A 19,466-nucleotide genomic window follows, 5' to 3' on the forward strand; every position below is an offset into this window, starting at 1 on the left:
TAACTTTATAAATGTTCTCTCTGCTTCTACTTTGACCTCCCTCTTAACAGATTCCCTCTTCCCAACAGGATTTTCTTCAGAGTAAAACAACTAAAATCCTGTCACTATTCCTTGGCTCCCCCCTCACTCAGAGCCAAATGCAAAGTCCTTCCAATCATGGGGAAGACTGCATAATCTGGGCCTCCTTATCCCTGACCTCACCCCTGTCACTCTTTCCCACCTTGATTCTGCTCCAGCCTCAGCAGCCTTCATTCTGTTCTCTGAACACCCACCCCAGGCCCTTGGTGCTTAACTGTCATCAGCCTGCAACTCTCTTCCCTTAGTTAGGTGTACAGAGGGACTCAGTTCTTCATTTTTTCCCAGATCTTTACTCAAATGTCACGCTATTTTGTTCATAGCATGTAGGAACAGTGGTGCATGGTGTGTGCTCAATAAATGTGTTAGGTAAATGAATGAAAAAATGAATGTGCAGTTTGAATGAGCAAAATGTGGAGCAAATATAAAATTAGATAGAAACTTTTGGCTCTGAGAGAACATTGCTTTTATTTTCTACGCTGCTGAAAAACATTTAAAATGCTTGAAGTTATGTTTCTTGAGATGTTATCTATAAACCCAGTCTTTCCTCAGCCAATGCCACAAATATTTAGTGGGGGCCAGAAGTATGCTAAACATTTGTGAACTCTGTTTATACATGGCTTAAACTTTTTATCTCACCTTTAGAAAGACTTTAGATCATCTGTAGAATTTCTGCTGCACCAGATGGGATCTAAGGCCATTATGGCTGGGGTGGTTCCATGTTTTATTTGCTTCTTTGCTGTTGTAGTGGTTAGGACTGTGCTTTTTTCAATGATAAAAAGCCTGGAAATATTACTGTCAGACTAGTTGCCTTTTTTGCCTTGAACCTGTTTCTCTCCAAATTATTCTCTATTGGAACACAATTTCTACCTAACCTCAAGCAAAACTACTGTGTATTCTACAATCTACCAAACACCTCAGTCTTAAATGGAAACAGAAGTTTCCACACAATTCCCATAAACAGTGTGTTTCTTCCAGCACCTTATAGTGTTAGATATTACAGGTAAAAGGCCCATTAGTATTTTAGCAATGTTCATTAACTCTTATCTTCTGCCCTCTTAAACAATGTACAAAATACCATTTGGTTTGTTTTGTTTTGGTTTGGTTTTTGGAGATACAGAGTTCACCATCTTTCCCACATTGCCCAGCCCACCCAGGACAAGTTCAGGGGACAACAAGATAGAGGAAGTCAGAAGCCACCCACCTGAATTTTCTGAAATAATAGCAGTAGATTGAAAAACAGATGCATGAGGCTATAGAGAAAATAATCTCTAAGGTTAAAAAAATGATGATCAAAATGAATTGTATAGTCAATTAATCTAAAGTAAACACTGATAAAAAAAAATAGAGGACCTTAGGAAAATAACAGAAACCATAAATGCCCAACATAGGAAAAAATACTGGAATCCATGAAACAGATTCAAACAGATATCCAGGAGATTAAAAATTCCATTGAAAGTACGCATAACTGACTGTATGAAGTGGAGAAGAGAATATCAGATCTACAAGACAGGATTATGGTTAGCCACCACAAAAAGAAAGATATCTTAAAAATCACAGGGGGCCATGAAAAATCAATCCAAGAGCTGCAAGAGAATGAAAAGAAGAACAACATAAGACTGGTCAGAGTCAATGAGAAAGCCAAAGACAGAGTAAATGCCATAAAAAACCAATTCACAGAAGAAACCATGGAAAAAGAATTTAACATACAAGTAAGTGAGACATATAGAATTTCAATTAGCCATGATGGAAATAAATCTACACAAAGGCATATAATTGTCAAGATTCCAGAAATCCCAAAGAAGAACATAATATTAAAAGCTGTTAGAGAAAAGAAGGAAAAAACCTATAAAGGAAAGTCCTTCAGAATCATAGCAGACTTCTCGATGCAAACACTTAAGTCAAGGAGAGCTTGGAGTGAATATTTCAGGTCCTGAAAGAAAACAACCTCCAACCCAGATTGAGGTACCCTGAAAAACTATCTTTCAAAATCCATGAAGAAAAAAGATACTTCCATAACAAAGAACAACTGAAGAAATTCATGACCACCAAACCAGCCCTACAATAAGTTTTGAAGGATATTTAGATAGCGATAAGGAAGACAACAATTCCAAGAACACCAATAGAAGGAAGCCACCAGGTAGGGCAAGCAAATAAACAGAGGGGAAAGACAGCAAGCCAAAAGCAGGAAAATAATATGGCAAAAATAAGTAAATACATATCAGTTATAACCATCAATGTAAATGGTCTCAATTCACCAATCAAAGGAAACAGACTGGTAGAATGTGTTTCTTGTGCAGCCCACAAGAAACACATTTCACTCAAAAAGAACTTCATAGGCTGAAAGTCAAAGGCTGGAAAACAATACTCCATGAGATAGGAACTGGAAAAAATCAGGGGCAGCTATTTTATTTGCAGACAATGTGAACTTCAAGCTAATACTGATCAAAAGAGACAAAGATCATTACATACTTGTTAAGGGAAAACTCCAAGAAAAAGAGATAATAATCATGAATATATATGTACCAAATACTGGTGCACCCAACTATATAATACAAATATTAATGGACATGAATAATCTAATAAACACTAATACAATTGTAATGGGGGACCTTAATACCTGACTGCCCAAAATAGATCAACTAGACAAAAAATCAACAAAGAAATGTCAAAACTGAATCAAACCTGTGAACAAATCGACTTAGTGGATGTCTACAGTGTCTTCCACCCCACAACATTAAAATACACATTCTTCTCAGCTGTGTATGGGACATTCTCCAAAATAGACCACATACTAACCCATAGAACATACTTAAATAGGTAAAAAGGAATTGAAATCATCCCAAATGTATTATCTCACCATAGTGCAATGAAATCAGAAATCAATAGCAAAATGAATATTAAAACTTCCACAAGCATATTCAAATTAAATATCCCCCTCCTAGGGGCCAGGGATTTAGCTCAGGGTTTCTGCTGCCTGCTTCGCAAGTGCAAGGACCTGAGTTAGATCCCCAGTACCAAAAAAAAAAACAACTCTCCTATACAATAAATGAGTCACAGAGGAAATTAAACAGTATCTGCAATTAAATAATAATGCTGATACAACATACCAGAACCTATAAGATGTAATGAAAGTAGTCCTAAAAAGGAAATTTATAGTGGTGAATTCTCATATCAGGAAGACAGAATGAGCTCAACTAAACAGCCTAATGTTGAACTTCAAATGTCAAGAAAAATACAACAAGTCAAGCACAAGCCTCATACAGGAGAGGAAATTATAAGGATCAGAGCACAAATTAATGCAAATGGGACTGAAAAATACAAAAAAAAATGAAAGAATTGAAGAGTTGGTTCTTTGAAAGAAAAAATAAAATTAACAAACCCTTATCCAACCTTTTCAAAAAAGGAAAGAAAAGACTCAAATTCATACAATAAGAAATATAAGTGGTGAAACCTCAATGAATCCGATGGAAATCCAGAAGATCATCAGTATCTACTTCAAGGAGCTGTACTCTGATAAGGTAGAAAACACAGAACATATGGACAGATTCCTAGACACATATGGATGACCAAAGCTGAGGCAAGATATAAATTCTAAATAAACCAACATCAGTCAATGAAATTGCAGATGTAATTAAAAACTTAGCAACAAATAAAAGTCCAAGTCTTGAGGGATTCACTGCTGAATTCTACAAGAAATTTAGAAAAGATCTAGTGCCACTACTCTTCAAACTCTTTAATAAAATTGAAAGGGAGGGCTGAGTGTTTAGCTCAATGGTTCCGCTGCCTCCCCTGCAAGCCCAAGGATCCAAGTTCAATCCCTTGTACCAAGAAAAACAAACAAACAACAAAAAAAAAAAAAAATGAAAGGGAAACAATATATCCAGAATCATTCCTGGAAGCAAGTATTATCCTGATACCAAAATCAGATACCAACTAAAACATAGAACTACAGGCCAATCTCTGTAATGATCATAGACACAAAAATCCTCAATAAGGTACTGGCAAACAGAATGAAACAAATTATCAAGAAGATTATACACCATGACCAAATAGGATTCACCTCAGGGATGGAGGGATGATTCAACATATGCAAATCAATAAATGTAATACACCATATCAACAGATTCAAAGACAAAAATCATGGGATCCTATCAATAGACACAGAGAAAGCATTTGACAAAGACCAACACCCATTCATGGTAAAAACTCTATAGAAAATTGGAATAGATGGTCTTTATCTCAATCTGATAAAAGCCATCTATGAGAAACCAACAGCCAACATCATATTAGATAGTGAGAAACTGAAACCTTTCAATCTAAAACCAGGAACAAGACAAAGATGTCCACTGTCACCACTCCTATTCAATATAGTCTTAAAAACATTAGCCAGAGCAATTTGATAAGAAGAAGAAATAAAAGGAATAAAGATAGGAAAGGAAGAAATTAAATTATCATTATTTGTGGATGACATGATACTCTATATAGAAGACCCCAAAAACTCCAGCAAAAGACTTCTCAATTTAATAAACAAATTCTGAAGCATAGCTGGGTACAAAGTGAACACTCAAAAATCAATAGCATTTCTGTACACAAATAATAAACTCTCTGAGAAAGAAATTAGGGAAACAACACCTTTTACAATAGCATCCCAGAAATGAAATATATAGGAATGTTTAGGAAGTAAAAGATCTTTGTATTGAAAATTACAGTACTTTGAAAAAGGAGACTGAAGAGAATATCAGAAAATGGAAAGATATCCCTTGCTCTTGGATGGGAAGAACCAATATAGTGAAAATGGCCATACTCTCAAAATTGTTCTATAAAATTAATCCAATCCCAATTAAAATACAATTAGCATACCTCACAGAACTAGAGAAAATGCTCCTCAAATTCATTTGGAACCAGGAGAGACCTGGAATAGCAAAAACAATTTTGGGCAACAAAGGCAAGTCAGGGGGCATCATAATCCCTGACTTGTAATTATACTACAGAGCTACTGTGATAAAAACTGCATGACACTGGCAAAAAAAAAAAAAAAAACCCAGAGGATCAATGGAACAGACTAGAAGAGATGGAAATAACACCAAACACGCTCATCCACCCTATCTTTGACAAAGGAACTAAAAACACTCGCTGGAATAAAGATAACCTCTTTGATAGATGGTGCTGGAAAAACTGGCTTTTCATATGCTGAAGACTAAAACTGGACCCATGTCTCTCACCATGCACTAAACTAAAGTCAAAATAGGTCAAATATCTAAATATTAAAACAGAAATAAGGGGGGTCGCTACCGGGCTGGCCCTGTGCTGCAGCCGTTGCTTCAGCCTCCCGCCAGCGGCCGCCTCAGGGAGAGGCTCGCCTTTCGCGGGGCCACTTAGAGCTTCCATTCTCGCCCTCGTGGAGTCGCCGCGGGTCCTGGAGAAGCGGCCACGGCCGCGGGGACGGGGCTTCGCGGTTCCAACGATTAACGATTGACTGCTGAAGTACTGATCGAGTTCTGCGTTTCTTCAATGAGGAACTACAGGCTGATCTTCTTCTGCCATGATCTCAAACAACCATAAATGACAAAAGAATGCTTGCTCAGTGAGGGTAGCTGGTGCAGAAGCCATTTTTTAAACTTAGATGTTTAAGTACTCAAAGAAAAGACAGCTTTGATTTCTGGCTGCAAAAAAGATATGAGGAAGAGCTCCTCCCCTTCCTTGAGTAACTGCAACTCCATTCTTGCTAACAAAATATTTGGAATTCCACTTGATGAGCTGCAGCCGGGAGGACAGCCAGACAATGAGGTTCCATTCATAGTCTGCCACGTTGTGGACTATATTGAGGAACATGGCAGTCTGGAGCAACAAGGACTTTTTCAAGTCAATGGAAATGCTGAGACAGTGGAGTGGCTTCAGCAGAGATATGACAGTGGAGAAGAGGTGGATTTGGTTAAGGAAGCAGATGTTCCTTCAGCTATTAGTCTCCTTAGGTTTTTCCTTCAAGAACTTCCTGAACCTGTTATTCCTGGCAGTTTGCATATTCACTTGATGCACCTTTCTCAAGATTATAATAATGAAGATGAATTTGGAAGAAAGTTGAGGTTCCTCTTGCAACAGCTTCCACCTGTTAATTACAGCTTGTTAAAGTTTCTGTGTAGATTTTTAGCCAATGTAGCATCACATCATGAAGAAATTTGGTCCGCAAATTCTTTGGCTGCTGTCTTTGGTCCGGATGTCTTCCACATTTACACAGATGTGGAAGATATGAAAGAACAAGAAATAGGGAGCAGAATAATGGCAGGACTTCTGGAAAATTACTATGAATTCTTTGAGAATGAAGAGGAGATTTTTCATCAAATGATTTGAGCTCAATTACTGAACAGGTTAATGACCTTTCTGAGGAAGAAGAAGATGAAAAGCTGGAACGTATAGAAGAACTTCCAGAAGAGGGTGCAGAAAAATCAAATAACATGCCAGAGGTGGTGCAATTAAGGATGACTGAAAACATCCTGGAATCAAATAGTGTTATAGCATCAACAAGTGCCCACATATCTCCCACCAGCATCTTACCAGCCTCTGCAGAGGTTGATGCTGCTGATGGTATTATTAATGCCAGTGATAGCAGCAAGGAATGTTCAGAACCTGTGGCTGGCGCTAATTTAAACAATGAAGTAATGCAGCAAGATACTGTATTTGAGGATGAAGAAAATCAGTCTCAGGTGTACTGTTAGAGCCATGCAGTAACCATGGTGATGCTGAAGATAGCTGTCCTGAGAGGAAAGAATATTTGATATTTGACAGTGATAAATTGTCGCGTTTGTTTCTGGAATCTAGTAGCAAGATATGTGACTTGAATGCCAACACTGAATCAGAAGTGCCAAGAGGTCAAAGTGTTGGTGTTCAAGGGGAAGCAGCCTGTGTCCAAATTCCACATTTAGATCTGAAGAATTATTCTGGTGGTGATAGATGGGAAGAGCCATTTCCCGCATTTAAGTCTTGGCAGGAAGACTCTGAGTCTGGAGAAGCTCAGCTGTCTCCACAAGCTGGAAGAATGAATCATCATCCCCTGGAAGAGGACTGTCCTCCAGTATTATTGCATCACAGTTTAGATTTTGGGCAAAGCCAGCGTTTCCTACATGATCCAAAAACGCTGAATTCCTCATCTAAAGCACTTTCATATGCAAGGATTCAAAGATCATCCTTTAGTTCAAAAGATGAAAAAGGAGAAGACAGAACACCTTATCAGCTGGTCAAGAAACTTCAGAAAAAGATCAGACAATTTGAGGAGCAGTTTGAAAGGGAAAAGACTACCAAGCCCTCCTACAGTGATATTGCAGCCAACCCAAAGGTATTAAAATGGATGATAGAGCTTACCAAACTGCGGAAGCAAATTAAAGATGCAAAACCCAAAAGCTCTGATGGAGAGTTTGTACCTCAGACCCGTCCACGGAGTAACACTCTTCCAAAAAGTTTTGGCTCTTCTCTAGACCATGAAGGTGAAGCAAGTAAGGATGAATCCAGAACCATTCAGAAGGAGAAAAAAACCACCTAAAGAAGCAACCCTTGAATTTATTTTGAAAAAACTGAAGGAAAAACGTGTTGAGAGATGTCTTCCAGAAGATATCAAGAAAATGACAAAAGATCATTTGGTAGAAGAGAAAACTTCTCTCCAGAAAATTCTTCTTTCCTATGAAAGTCAACATGGATGCCTGGTGACAAGGGAAGAAAGGAACATTGTTAAACCTCGCTGTGATAGATACAGGCTTGTAAAGCAGATGCTGACAAGAGCTAGCATCACTCCTCTGCTTGGATCTCCCTCCACCAAAAGAGGAGGTCAGATGTTACAGCCAATCATAGAAGGAGAAACTGCACAGTTTTTTGAAGAAATCAAGGAAGAAGAAGATGGTATTAGTCTGTCCTCCAAATTAAATATCTTGAAAACCGCTATACAGGCACAGTCTTCATTGGAAAACTCAGAATCTGATATTAAAGAAAATCAAAAACTGGCTCTGGATCTCCGATTGTCAAGTACTCGAGCAGCTTCTATGCCTGAATTACTGGAACAACTTTGGAAAGCTAGAGCTGAAAAAAAGAAACTACGTAAAACATTATGTGAATTTGAAGAAGCATTTTATCAACAAAATGGAAGGAATGCCCAGAAAGAAGATCATGTTCCAGTGCTTGAGGAATACAGAGAGTACAAGAAAATTAAAGCTAAGCTTAGGCTTCTTGAAGTTCTTATCAGCAAACAAGATTCTTCAAAATCCATATAAAATATGCTCCTTGAAAATTCACATCATAAAATCAGTTGTATTCTGTGACATTATCATCATGTGTACTTGACTGGTCCTTGAGTTCATTTTGTCAGGCATTCAGAGATTCTCATTTTGTACTTGGTTGTGGTGCCACTAAAGAAGTGAGGGGAGGGTAAGTTGGCACTCTCAGGGAGTGTGAGTGATGTTCCATGTTGACCACAGACTGTCCTCTTCGCCTTTAGCAAACGTGAATTCTCCTTCATTGTTTTGTACTACCAACACATCCTATTGCCAAAAGACTACAATTTTATCCTTTCAACTTCAAGAACTTTGGAAATACAAAGCTTTTTGTTAATTACCTTTTTTTTTCCATTACTGAAGAAAATTGAGAGGAAAAGCTTCATATTCAACTCTTCAGTTGCCTTTTTCTTACAGAATGACTGAAAATTTGAAAGAAAAACCTATAGAAGTGCACATGTGCAACTGTGTTCTGTTTTCTTAGAAAACCAAAATCAAGCTGAGATTACAAGTCCTACCGTGAAACATATTTCTGTTTAATTCTCAAAGTGACACCTCCTCACAGGTAAGATATGAACAAAATTTTGCAATTCAGTGGTCACATAGCTTGGATGAAGATAACAGTAGGTACACCAAAAAGTGGCCTTGTTTAGCCTATTGAAAACATATATCACACATCACACACAGAACTGAATCATACCACATGCTGCCTATGGGATTTAAGTTACTGTTCGTTCCTAAATTACAATTTATCAGCTGATGATACATTTGTCTGGAATGGGTTCTGGGCTATTCCCCCTACCCACCTCCAGATAATGTGAGAAAATAGCCATGCCAGTATGTAGGAACTTGATGGTGCTCAGATTATTATCTTTAATCAAATGGGACTAAATTGTCAAGGTAATCATTTTACCTATGTAAATCTTGTAACAAGGGCTATACTACTGCATTTTTACATGAACTTCAGGGGGCTACATCTTTTTTTTCCTTTTCCTCTTTAAATCAGTAAAATCTGTACAATGAAACCCTCTAAAAGAGACCACCTTTTGCTTAATCACATTCTGTTAAAGCAGGCATTTACAGTATGTGTAGTGGTATGCCCTTTGTCATACACTCTTAGCATCATTTTTTCCTTGGCTTTGCATAGCTTTTCTTCAGGTACTCTTGGTATCATTAAGCTAATCACTTTTATGAAATGGTGACTTCATTTGTGTTAACAATATAATATGCTTAATCTCAGTGTTAATTTTTTTTTCCTGGTGCTTTTCGGTTGATGAGTGCCTCACTTTGTGCCCATGTTTTGCATGCAGCGACTCATGCATGGTTTTCTTACCTAGCTAATATTAAAAGTTTGTTTCATACAAAAAATAAAACAAATACTAAATCTACTGGAAGAGAATAGGTAGAACTCTTGAGTACATATGTAGCCAAAGAGTTCATGAACAAAACCACAATTACATGAGAAATACTAGGAAGAGTCAACAACTCAGATTTCATCTTATTGAAAAGCTTTTTCACAGCAAAGGAAATCACCAATAGATGGAAAAGACAACTTACATAATGAGAAAAAATTGTATCCAATTATTTCTCAGACAAAGAAGTAGTATCTAGAACACTTAAAGAATTGGAAGAAATCAGATTCCTCAGATTTAAAGACCCAATCCAAAAAGTGGCATCTGAGATGAATGCATACATCTCAGATGAAGAAGAACAAATGGCAAATAAATATATGAAAAAATGCTCAACAGCACTGGTCATTTGAGGATGGAAATGAAAACAACATGGAGATTTCATCTCCAGAAATAATGGCTATTATCAAGAAATCAATCAACAGTGGGCCACCATTCCACCGCTCCCAGGGCAGAGGAGGAAAGCCACGTGGGTTCCAGCAACACCACACACCACACCACCCCACCCCCGTCGAAATGAGAAGACACATAAACAAGCCTCAAAAACAGACTTCCAGATCACCTACAGCAACCTCAAAGGGAAACGAGATGGAAGACAATATCCTAGGAAAAGACAATGAGGGTCACAACCCCAGGAAGCCCAGCAGAATGAATCCATTGGGCGTGACAAATTAAACACAGGCCTTGAAGGAGTATCTCCCACCTCAGCTTCTTCTCTCTCTCTGCTTCCTGGTTGCCTTCACAGAAGAGGCTTTCTTCTGCCCAGACACTTCCATCATGCGTTGCAGACCACGCAAGGGCTGAAAGTTCTAAAAAGGGATGGAACTTGGAACCTTGCACTTGAGAGGCAGGCAGTGGAACCACTGAGCTAAATCCCCAGCCCCCAGAGACTTCTTAACCACATAGTCAGGCAGTCATCAGAATGACGTCACTTCAGTGAAGCTCGGCCGGTCCCAGCACCCAGAAGGAAGCTCCCTGCCTCCATCCCAGGCTCCTAGGGCACTAATGCTCAGCTGGTCCCAGTAGCCAGAAGAAGGGTCCCCGCCTTCATCCCAGGCTCCTAGGGCAGTGAAGCTCAGCTGGTCCCAGCAGCCGGAAGGAAGCTTCCCTGACACCATCCCAGGCTCCTCGGGCCAAGAAGGTGAGCCAGTCCCAGCACCCAGAAGGAGGCTCCCCCACTGCCATCCCAGGCTCCTAGGGCAGAGAAGTTGAGCCGTGCAGGTGCCAGAAGGACACCCCCCCTCCGTGGAAATGAGAAGACACATAAACAAGCCTCAAAAACAGACTCCCAGATCACCTACAGAAACCCCAAAGGGAAACAAGATGGAACAATCTGATACTCAACCACCTGGACTCTCTAAACTGGCAACAAAAGAGGATCTGGGAAAAATGAAATCAGAAATAATTACTCAGATAACAGCAAAGATTGTGCTCATGATGCAAGACATGATTAATCAATCTAGAGAGGACACAGATTAAAAAATAGAGGATCTGAGAAACATGATGGAATCCCAACAGAGGAAACAAATGGAATCCATAAAACACATGCAAACAGATTTCCGAGAGATTAAAAACTCCATCGAAAGTCTGCACAGCAGAATGAACCAATGTGAGGATAAAATTTCACATACAGAAGATAAGATTGCAATTAGTGACCAGGAAAAGAAAAATTGATTTAAAATTGTAAGGGAACATGAGAAACCAATCCAGCAGCTGCTAGACAATGCAAAGAAGAATAACATAAGACTGATTGGAGTCAATGAAGAAACAGGAGAGAGTGCAGATGATATAAAAAAAACTCTTCACAGGAGTGATGGCAGAAAACTTCCCAAGGAGGGGAAAAGAACTTGACATACAGATAAGTGAGGCATATAGGACTCCAACTATCCTTAATCAAAAAAATCTATGCATATGCATATAATAGTTAGGATTCCAGAAATCCAACAGAAGAACAAAATTCTACAAGCAGTGAGAGAAAAAAAACAAATCACATACAAAGGAAAGTCCATCAGAATCACAGCAGACTTCTCAATCCAAACCCTCAAGGCAAGAAGAGCTTGGAGTGATGTATTTCAAGCCCTAAAGGAAAACAGCCTCCAACCCAGATTGATGTACCCTGCAAAACTATCTTTCAAAATTGATGGAGAAATAAGATACTTTCATGATAAAAAGCACCTCAGGAACGTCATGAATACCAAACCGGCACTCCAAAAAAATTTAGACAATACCCTAGGAGAAGACAATGAGGATCACAACCCCAGGAAACCCAGCAGAATGAATCCATTGAGTGTGACAAATTAAATGCAAAGGGGAAGAATCCAACAAAAAGAAAAAGTCATGACAAGGCTTTTAAAACTTGTAACTTCATCTCCCTAATGAGGGTATAATTCAATCTTGTTATTCTACTGATTACTATTTTTCTGATTCTAGAGTTGCACACCTTTCCTTGTGCTGTACTGGCTATTTATCATCTTCTTATGTCTACTTTTTAATTGGGTTGTCTATCAATGAGCTCTAAGAATTCTTTATATATTCTGGTCATAGGTTATAGGCATTGTAAATATGGTCTGTTTAAGGACTACTTTTCATTTTAATGATGTCATTTAAAGTTCTAAATTTTGATGGAATCTCATTTATCAAATTTTTTCTTATATACATCATGTCTTTTGTATACTAAGTAGTTCTTGCCTACCCTGAATTCATAAACATTTTCCCTTATAATTTCTTCTTAAAGTTTTATACTTTTAGGCTTTCTTATTTAGGTTCATAGATCCCTTCAAGTTATTTTCATGTGTGGAAATAAAGGGTTGAGGTTAATTTTTTATATACAGATACCAGGTATTCTAGTACCATTTGCTGAAAACACTATCTCTTCCTCGGCTCTTGAATTGAGTTTATATTCTATAAAATGCTAATGTTAAAGAATTTTTCAAAACTCAGTTGACAATATATGTGTGGTTGTATGTCTAGATTCTCTGTTTTATTCAAATGATCTATATGTCTTTCCTTACACCAACACTGCCTTGATTACTGTAGCTTTAGAAGAAGTCTTAAAATTAGGTACCAAACATCTTCCAACATTGTGTTTTTTTAAACTTTTCTAGGTCCTTTGTACTCCTGCATAACTTTTAAATTTCAATATCCAATTCTTCATTTACAGCAAGTATACACAGACCTGAATTTTTATATATACCTTGTGTTTTCTAATCCTGCTAAATTCAAATACAAGTTCTAGGGGCTCCTAGAGATTTCTTAGTATTTTCTCTGTAGATGATCATTTCATCTACATATAAAGATTTTGCTTCTACCTTGCCAGTCCTATCCTAATTGTGTCATTTTATTGCCAGACTATTTTGGTGGGGCCTAGGTTTCAAAGATTAATGGACAGATAAAGAGTAAGCATATCTGCCCTTGTTCCCCACCTTAAGGAGAAAGCATTGTATCTTCTCCACTCATATAAGGTGTTCTCACTGGAAGTATGGAGTACATGTCTTTAATCTGTTGAGAAGTTTCTGTTCTACTTCTAGTCTCCTGATAGCTTTTACCATGAACAGCTGTAGAATTTAGTCCAATACTTTTTCTCCAACTAGTGACAGAATCATATGGCTTTTTCCTTTCCTCTGTTAAAATGATGACTTTTGGGGGTGGATCTTCTGCCATCCCTATAACAACACCACTTTCTACATACTGCCAGATCTGACTTCTAATAGTTTGTTTTGTTAAACAAATTTCTATCTATGTTCATACTTTTCTCTTCTATTATCTTTATCCAGTTTTAGGATTAGCACAATGTTGATTTCCTAAAATGAGGGGAGAAGTGTTCCTTCTTTGTTCTGCTTTAATTGTTTGATATAATTTATCAGTTAAAATGTTTATGAGCCTGCTGTTGTCATATAGGTAGGTTTTCCAGCTAGGAATATACTTTCTTTAATAGGTGCTATTCAAATTTTATATTTCCTCCAGGGTTAGTTTCACTAATTTGTCTTCCAAGGTACTTCTTAGAAGTTGTCAAATTTATTTCAAAACAGATTTTTTGAAATATGATTTCTAAATCCTTTTAAATTCTTTAAAAATATGTGTTAATGTCTCCTAGATCTTGATATTGTAATTTTAAAAATGTATAATTGATACTGTGCAACAGGATGAAAAGGTCTAAAAGAGCAGGGGAAGTGGGAGGAGTAGGGGAAAGGAAAAAAGGAAAAAGAAAAAATATGAGAAAAGGAAAAAAATGGAATCAATGTCTTTGCAAATAGGGAAGGGTGGAGGGGGTGAAGGGAGGGTATTAGTGCTTATTTGGTTTTTCATGTCCATTAATATTTGTTTTGTATAGTTGGGGGAATTCATATTGGGTGCATATGTATTTAGGATTGTCATCTCTTCCTCTTGGATTGTTCCCTTCACAAGGATGTAGTGATCATCTTTGTCTCTCTTAATTAGTTTTGGTTTGAAATCTATGTTGTCTGCAAATAACATTGCTACCCTTGCTTTTTTCTGGGTTCCTGTTCCGTGGAGAACTATTTTCTATCCTTTTAGTTTCAGTCTATGAATTTCTTTTTATGTTAGTTGTGTTTCTTGTATAGAGCATATTGCTAGATTTTACTTCTTAATCCATTCTGCCAGTCTATTTCTTTTGATTGGTGAATTGAAGCCATTGACATTGATGGTTATAATTGATACATATTGACTTATCCTTGTCATGATGTTTTACTGTTGTTGGCTCTTTTATTTCTTATTTTTCCCCCTTTCCCTTTAGTTTCTTACCTTGCCTGGTGGCTTCCCTCTGTTGGGCCTCATGGAGTTGTGACTTTCATTGTCTTTTTCTAGGATATTGTTTAGAGTTGTTTGAAGTGCTAGTTTGGTGTTCATGAAACATCTCAGGTGCTCCTTGTGCTGGAAGTATCTAATTTTCCCATTGATTTTGAAAGATAATTTTGCCAGATACAGCAGTCTAGGTTGGAAGTTATTTCCTTGTGTGGGGGGGTACTGGGGATCAAACTCGGGACCTTGGGCTTGTGAGGCAGGCAGTGGAACCACTGAGCTAAATCCCCAGCCCTGATAATTATTTTCTTTTAGGGCTTGAAATACTTCACTCCAGGCTATCTTTGAGTTGAGTGTTTGTGTTAAGAAGTCTGCTGTGATTCTGATGGGCTTTACTTTGTAGGTAATGTGTTTCTTTTCTCTAACTGCTTGTAGGATTTCATTCTTCTCTTGGGTTTTTGGGATCTTGACTATTATATGTCTAGGTGTAGATTTTTTTTGATCATGGCTAGTTGGAGTTCTATATGCCTCACTTATCTGTATGTCAAATTCTCCACCTCTGTCTGGGAAGTTTTCTACTATTACTTCTGTGAACAGTTTTTTGTGTCAATTGTACTTTCTCCTGTTTTTTCATGGACTCCTATCAGTCTTATGTTATTCTTCTTTGCATCATCTAGCAGCTGCTGGATTGATTTCTCATGGTCCCTACTATTTTGAAGAAATCTCTGTTTTCATGGTCATTAACCACAGTCCTGTCTTCTATATCTCATATTCTATCTTCACTTTCCCTTAATCTGGTGTGCATACTTTCAATGCAGCTTTTGGTCTCCTGAATAACTGTTTGAAACTCTTTCATGGATTCCATTTCTTTCTTATGTTGGGCGATCATGGTTTCCATTTCTTTCTTATGCTGGACATTCGTGGCTTCCAGCATGTTTCTGAGCTCATCTATTTTTTTTTTTTTATCAGTTTCTGTTCTAGAGCCTCTAATCATGTCTTTCACTCTGCTCAATATCTCTGTAGTTATCTGGGAAATTATTTCTGTTTTGAATTTTTCTAGAGCCTCATTCATCTATTTTGTTACTTCCTGTGCCATCAGTTCAGGGTGTCCAGGTGGTTGATTATTGGACTTTTCCACCTCATTTCCCCAAGAATTTGCCTTTTGTGGGGTGGAAGTCTGAGTTTGTGCCTTACTTAAATATCTTCTAATTATTGTTTTTGATACTGTCCTTGGTTTAATTGCTGGGTTGATACTTTGAAGTTGCTTATTGTAAATATTTTTGTTGATGTATTTATGAAACACTTATGAAATGATTGCTTCTCAGAGGTGTCTTCCAGATATAGCTGGTCTTTTGGTTTTCAGTTTCTAATGACTCTAAGGCTGTCTCATTTTCATTATACCAGAAAGCAAAACTGATTAGATCCATCACAACACCTTAGCCCAAGTGATACAATCAGCAACACAATAGCATGAAGTACCTCTTCAAAAATGACAGTTTGTGGTAGTTATTAATCTATCACCTTTAACTGTGTGAATTAAATCAAAATCAATGACCAACCCATCATGTTTACAGTGAATAAACTCTTCAATATAGCAACTTTCCCCTTCAGGATGGGGAGTTAGAAGAAGCTGGGGAGGGAGGAATAGTTAAGTGGAAGTATAGGGGAAGGTTAGCAGTGAGGCCAGAGGGCACAGGCAACAGAAGGAAAGAGAAGAAAAGAAAGATAAAGAAGAAATATGAATTGGGGCAGAACAGGAACACAAAGGGAAATGAAGAACAATGTGGGACAGCAAGGGAGCAAGGCAGAGAGATAGAGAAAGAAAAGAGAAAAATAAAAATTTTGAAAGAGTAGAAAAGGAAAAAATTTTAAAATAAGAGCAAAAAAAGTGATAATTTTGAAAATAACAAATAAAAGATAAAAATGAAGGCACTCCTTCAGGGTATGTGTATGCTGTCACAATAAACAACATGGGCAGCAATGTGTAGATATAAGTCAATGAGTCTCAGGAAGCCAGTCAGGAGGCTGAGGCATAAGGACTGCTGAGTTCAAGGCCAGGCTGGGCTACATAGTGAGTTCTAGGCCAGGCTGGGGAGAGGGGTTTGTAGGCAGGAAAAGAATAAAATGAGGGCCCTATTAGGCTTTCTGGCTAATTCTGTCTAGAAAGTGAAAACTTTGCCAGAGGGAGCAATTAACAAAATGAGAGAGCTGATAAGCAGAGCAAGGAGGAAGCCAGGCAGGTGCTGTAGCTGCCCCTCCCCACCTTCAGTAAAAGGCTAAGGAGACAAGGGGCAGCCACTTAAAAGAAAGCTCTTATTTAGTATATAAAAATGCCCACACCTATGCATCTGTATACATAATTATTATTCCCACTCTAGTGTCACTATTCTTGCACTAGATAAATATACATCCCTTTATTTAATCACTCACTGGACCTTGTATGTAAGGTCCCTCCTAACCAACCTCTAAGTTCCAGAGCTAAAGCCCTGACAGGGCAAGCGAATATCAAATAAAGCCCACTTGGGAATGTGCACCTAGGCAATGGTGGCTGGGTTAGGGGCTGGGCCCATCTATGACAGCCCACAGAACCAGTGAGGTTTTGGCAAGTTCCAGGTATCAAGCTGGGAGGGAGCATTTTTATCACTTGATAAAAGGAAGCCGAGGACAAAGGCCCACAGAGTTTCCATCTTCCGGGGGCTCCTTACCTCTCACAGGGGAGCTGTTTGTCTTCTGATTTTTCTTCCTTACACATAGAGTGTTTTCCCTTCTAAACTTCGTTTCATTAATTGGTTACTGATGTGGAGTTTACAGTCCCAGTTGGCTGTAGAGCTGCGGTGTGATGCACACTCCTGACATGTCATGTTGAATGTTGACCCTGGGCCTCACTGTGTAGCCCAGGCTGAGCTTGAAGCTCTTATCCTCCTGCCTCAGCCTCCCAGAGAGATGTAATCACAGGTGTAGGCCACCAAGCATGACGATATACCATGATCACAGTGCGTGGTTAAGTTAAACGCCCTCAATTTTTTGTTTCTATACCAAGGATGCTGTCATTTTTTCCATTGTGTGTGTGTGGGTGCCATTCTGAAAGCCGTCCTTGGAACCTTCTTGCCCTAGATAAGTGACTCTGAATTTGAGATTAGTTGCATATGTAGTACAGTTTTATTTAAATGGAGGAGAGAATCAAAGAGTGTTGTAATCTTTCAATCAGTAGAAATGCCCATCCCTTTTTATCATGAGCCACTTTGAGGCAATATATTCATTTCTGTTGATGGGGTGACTCAGTGTGCCGCCCTGATAACCTCAGGATGATGACTCATAATTGAAGGACCCTAGTTAGCAAGACAGACTCCCTACTGCTGCTTGACCCACCTGCCTGCCCTTTAGATAAACTCAGAAGGAGGAAGCTTAGAAACCTCCTCCCCTTAGAGAGTCTCTTTAGAAAGAAATCAACTGCAAATGTTCTAACAGCAGGACATTCCCCTTCTGTACCTTTTGCTTGCTTTGCTAGTTCTATCCCATAGGGGTCCTGGAAACTGCTGGCCTCAAAGGTGTATAGAACATGTCTGTCTCCCCCCAGTCGGGGCTTGAGTCCGATACTCGGCTCAGGTCCTGGCCGGTAATAAACTCCTGTGTGGATTTAACACCGCTCTCTGGTTGGTTCTCTCTCGCTGGGTCTAACAATAATGAAAAACAGCATCACCTGCTTTGGACACCAATCTTTGCTTGAAACAGTGCATTAGAGCAACACATTGAATTCATCAAAAGTTTTGGTCACTCTGCATGGTGTGTTAATTGGGGGCCCACCTTTATTATTTTTTGGAGAATTGTTTAGAGCTCAGCAAACAATACACATTTGAATTCAAAAGAAATCCTGGAGAAAGACAAAGGTCAGCCTTCAGCTGATTGTGGGAAATGTTTCTCTCTGTTCAGAATTGAGGGTGAGGACATGAAATTCACCCTGAGCAGGTGGCTAAGTAGGATGTGAAGAAGCCCCATCCTTGAATTTCTTGACTTCTCATGCTTCACTGTCTCTCCACCTGTGATTGAGCTGTCCTGGCCTGCAGGGGCACAGTGCGTTGTGTATAACCTCAGGAGTGTGTTCAACCTTCTGAGTGTGGGTGCTTTTGTGAACTGCAATGAAGCAGGTTTCTTCCCTAACCAGCTTCTCTTTTGCTTGTTTTGCAGAGTTGCTTGTATAAAATACAAGTTACCTCAAGGATTTAAGAGTTGATTTTCGTGATTTACCCATAAGATTGTGATTTTCCTACTTAAAAATGAAGAATTGATTCTAAGAAAGTCCATAAAAATTTAGAAGTAAATTATTTGTTTTGCATTTACCTTAAAATGTGCCTAAAGATCCATAGAATCATGATGCATCTAATGCTTCCTCCCAGTGCAGCTCTCCGATTTCCTCTAGCTACCCCCAGTGCCCACAGGATAGATATTTGGGGAGCTTTTTTGAACTTAACAATCTCATCAAGCAAAATGATATGTGGCTTCAAGTATTTGGAATTTTGAATAAGTTAATAATTGAGGTTAATATTATTATTGTGGTGAAACGATTATTTGTGATTTCTTTACGTCAACTTCTGCTCATAGGATTGTAGGAAAATTAATATTGCAGCCACTTCACTCCCTATTCCATTTCCTGGGGGCTTGGGTTATTTCAATTTGGCATTAGTTTTTAAATTTTTAATATATTAAAAATACTACTTTTTTTCTTCAAGTGATAATGAATTAGAATTTTTGATAGAATAAGAAAAAATGCCAGCATGAAGGTAGTGAAAAATTCAAAATTTGTATAAAATTCTTACATAAACTTTCAATTATGTTATAGATAAGGGGTTTATTGTGTTTTGCCAACAAGTGGAATAGTTTAATTTACTTATATTTGTCCGTGTAATATATTTGAGTATATTTTTGCAGTTTTATCTTGTACTTTTTGGATCTAGTGTTGAACCTTCCA

The 19,466-nt window shown here is 38.3% G+C and overlaps 2 pseudogenes across 1 annotated transcript in view; one reads left to right on the forward strand and one right to left on the reverse strand.

Moving 5' to 3' along the window:
* Positions 1–19,466, reverse strand: part of LOC101712572 (N-alpha-acetyltransferase 30 pseudogene) — an 83,134-nt pseudogene that overhangs the window by 46,583 nt on the left and 17,085 nt on the right. The window lies entirely within an intron of this gene.
* On the forward strand, positions 5,598–8,492 carry LOC101711619 (protein FAM13B pseudogene; annotated as a pseudogene).

Source organism: Heterocephalus glaber, unplaced genomic scaffold (assembly GCF_053883595.1).
Source record: "Heterocephalus glaber isolate CG9 unplaced genomic scaffold, H.glaber_assembly_v1.0 deba00000546, whole genome shotgun sequence".
Taxonomy (NCBI): Eukaryota; Metazoa; Chordata; class Mammalia; order Rodentia; family Bathyergidae; genus Heterocephalus; species Heterocephalus glaber.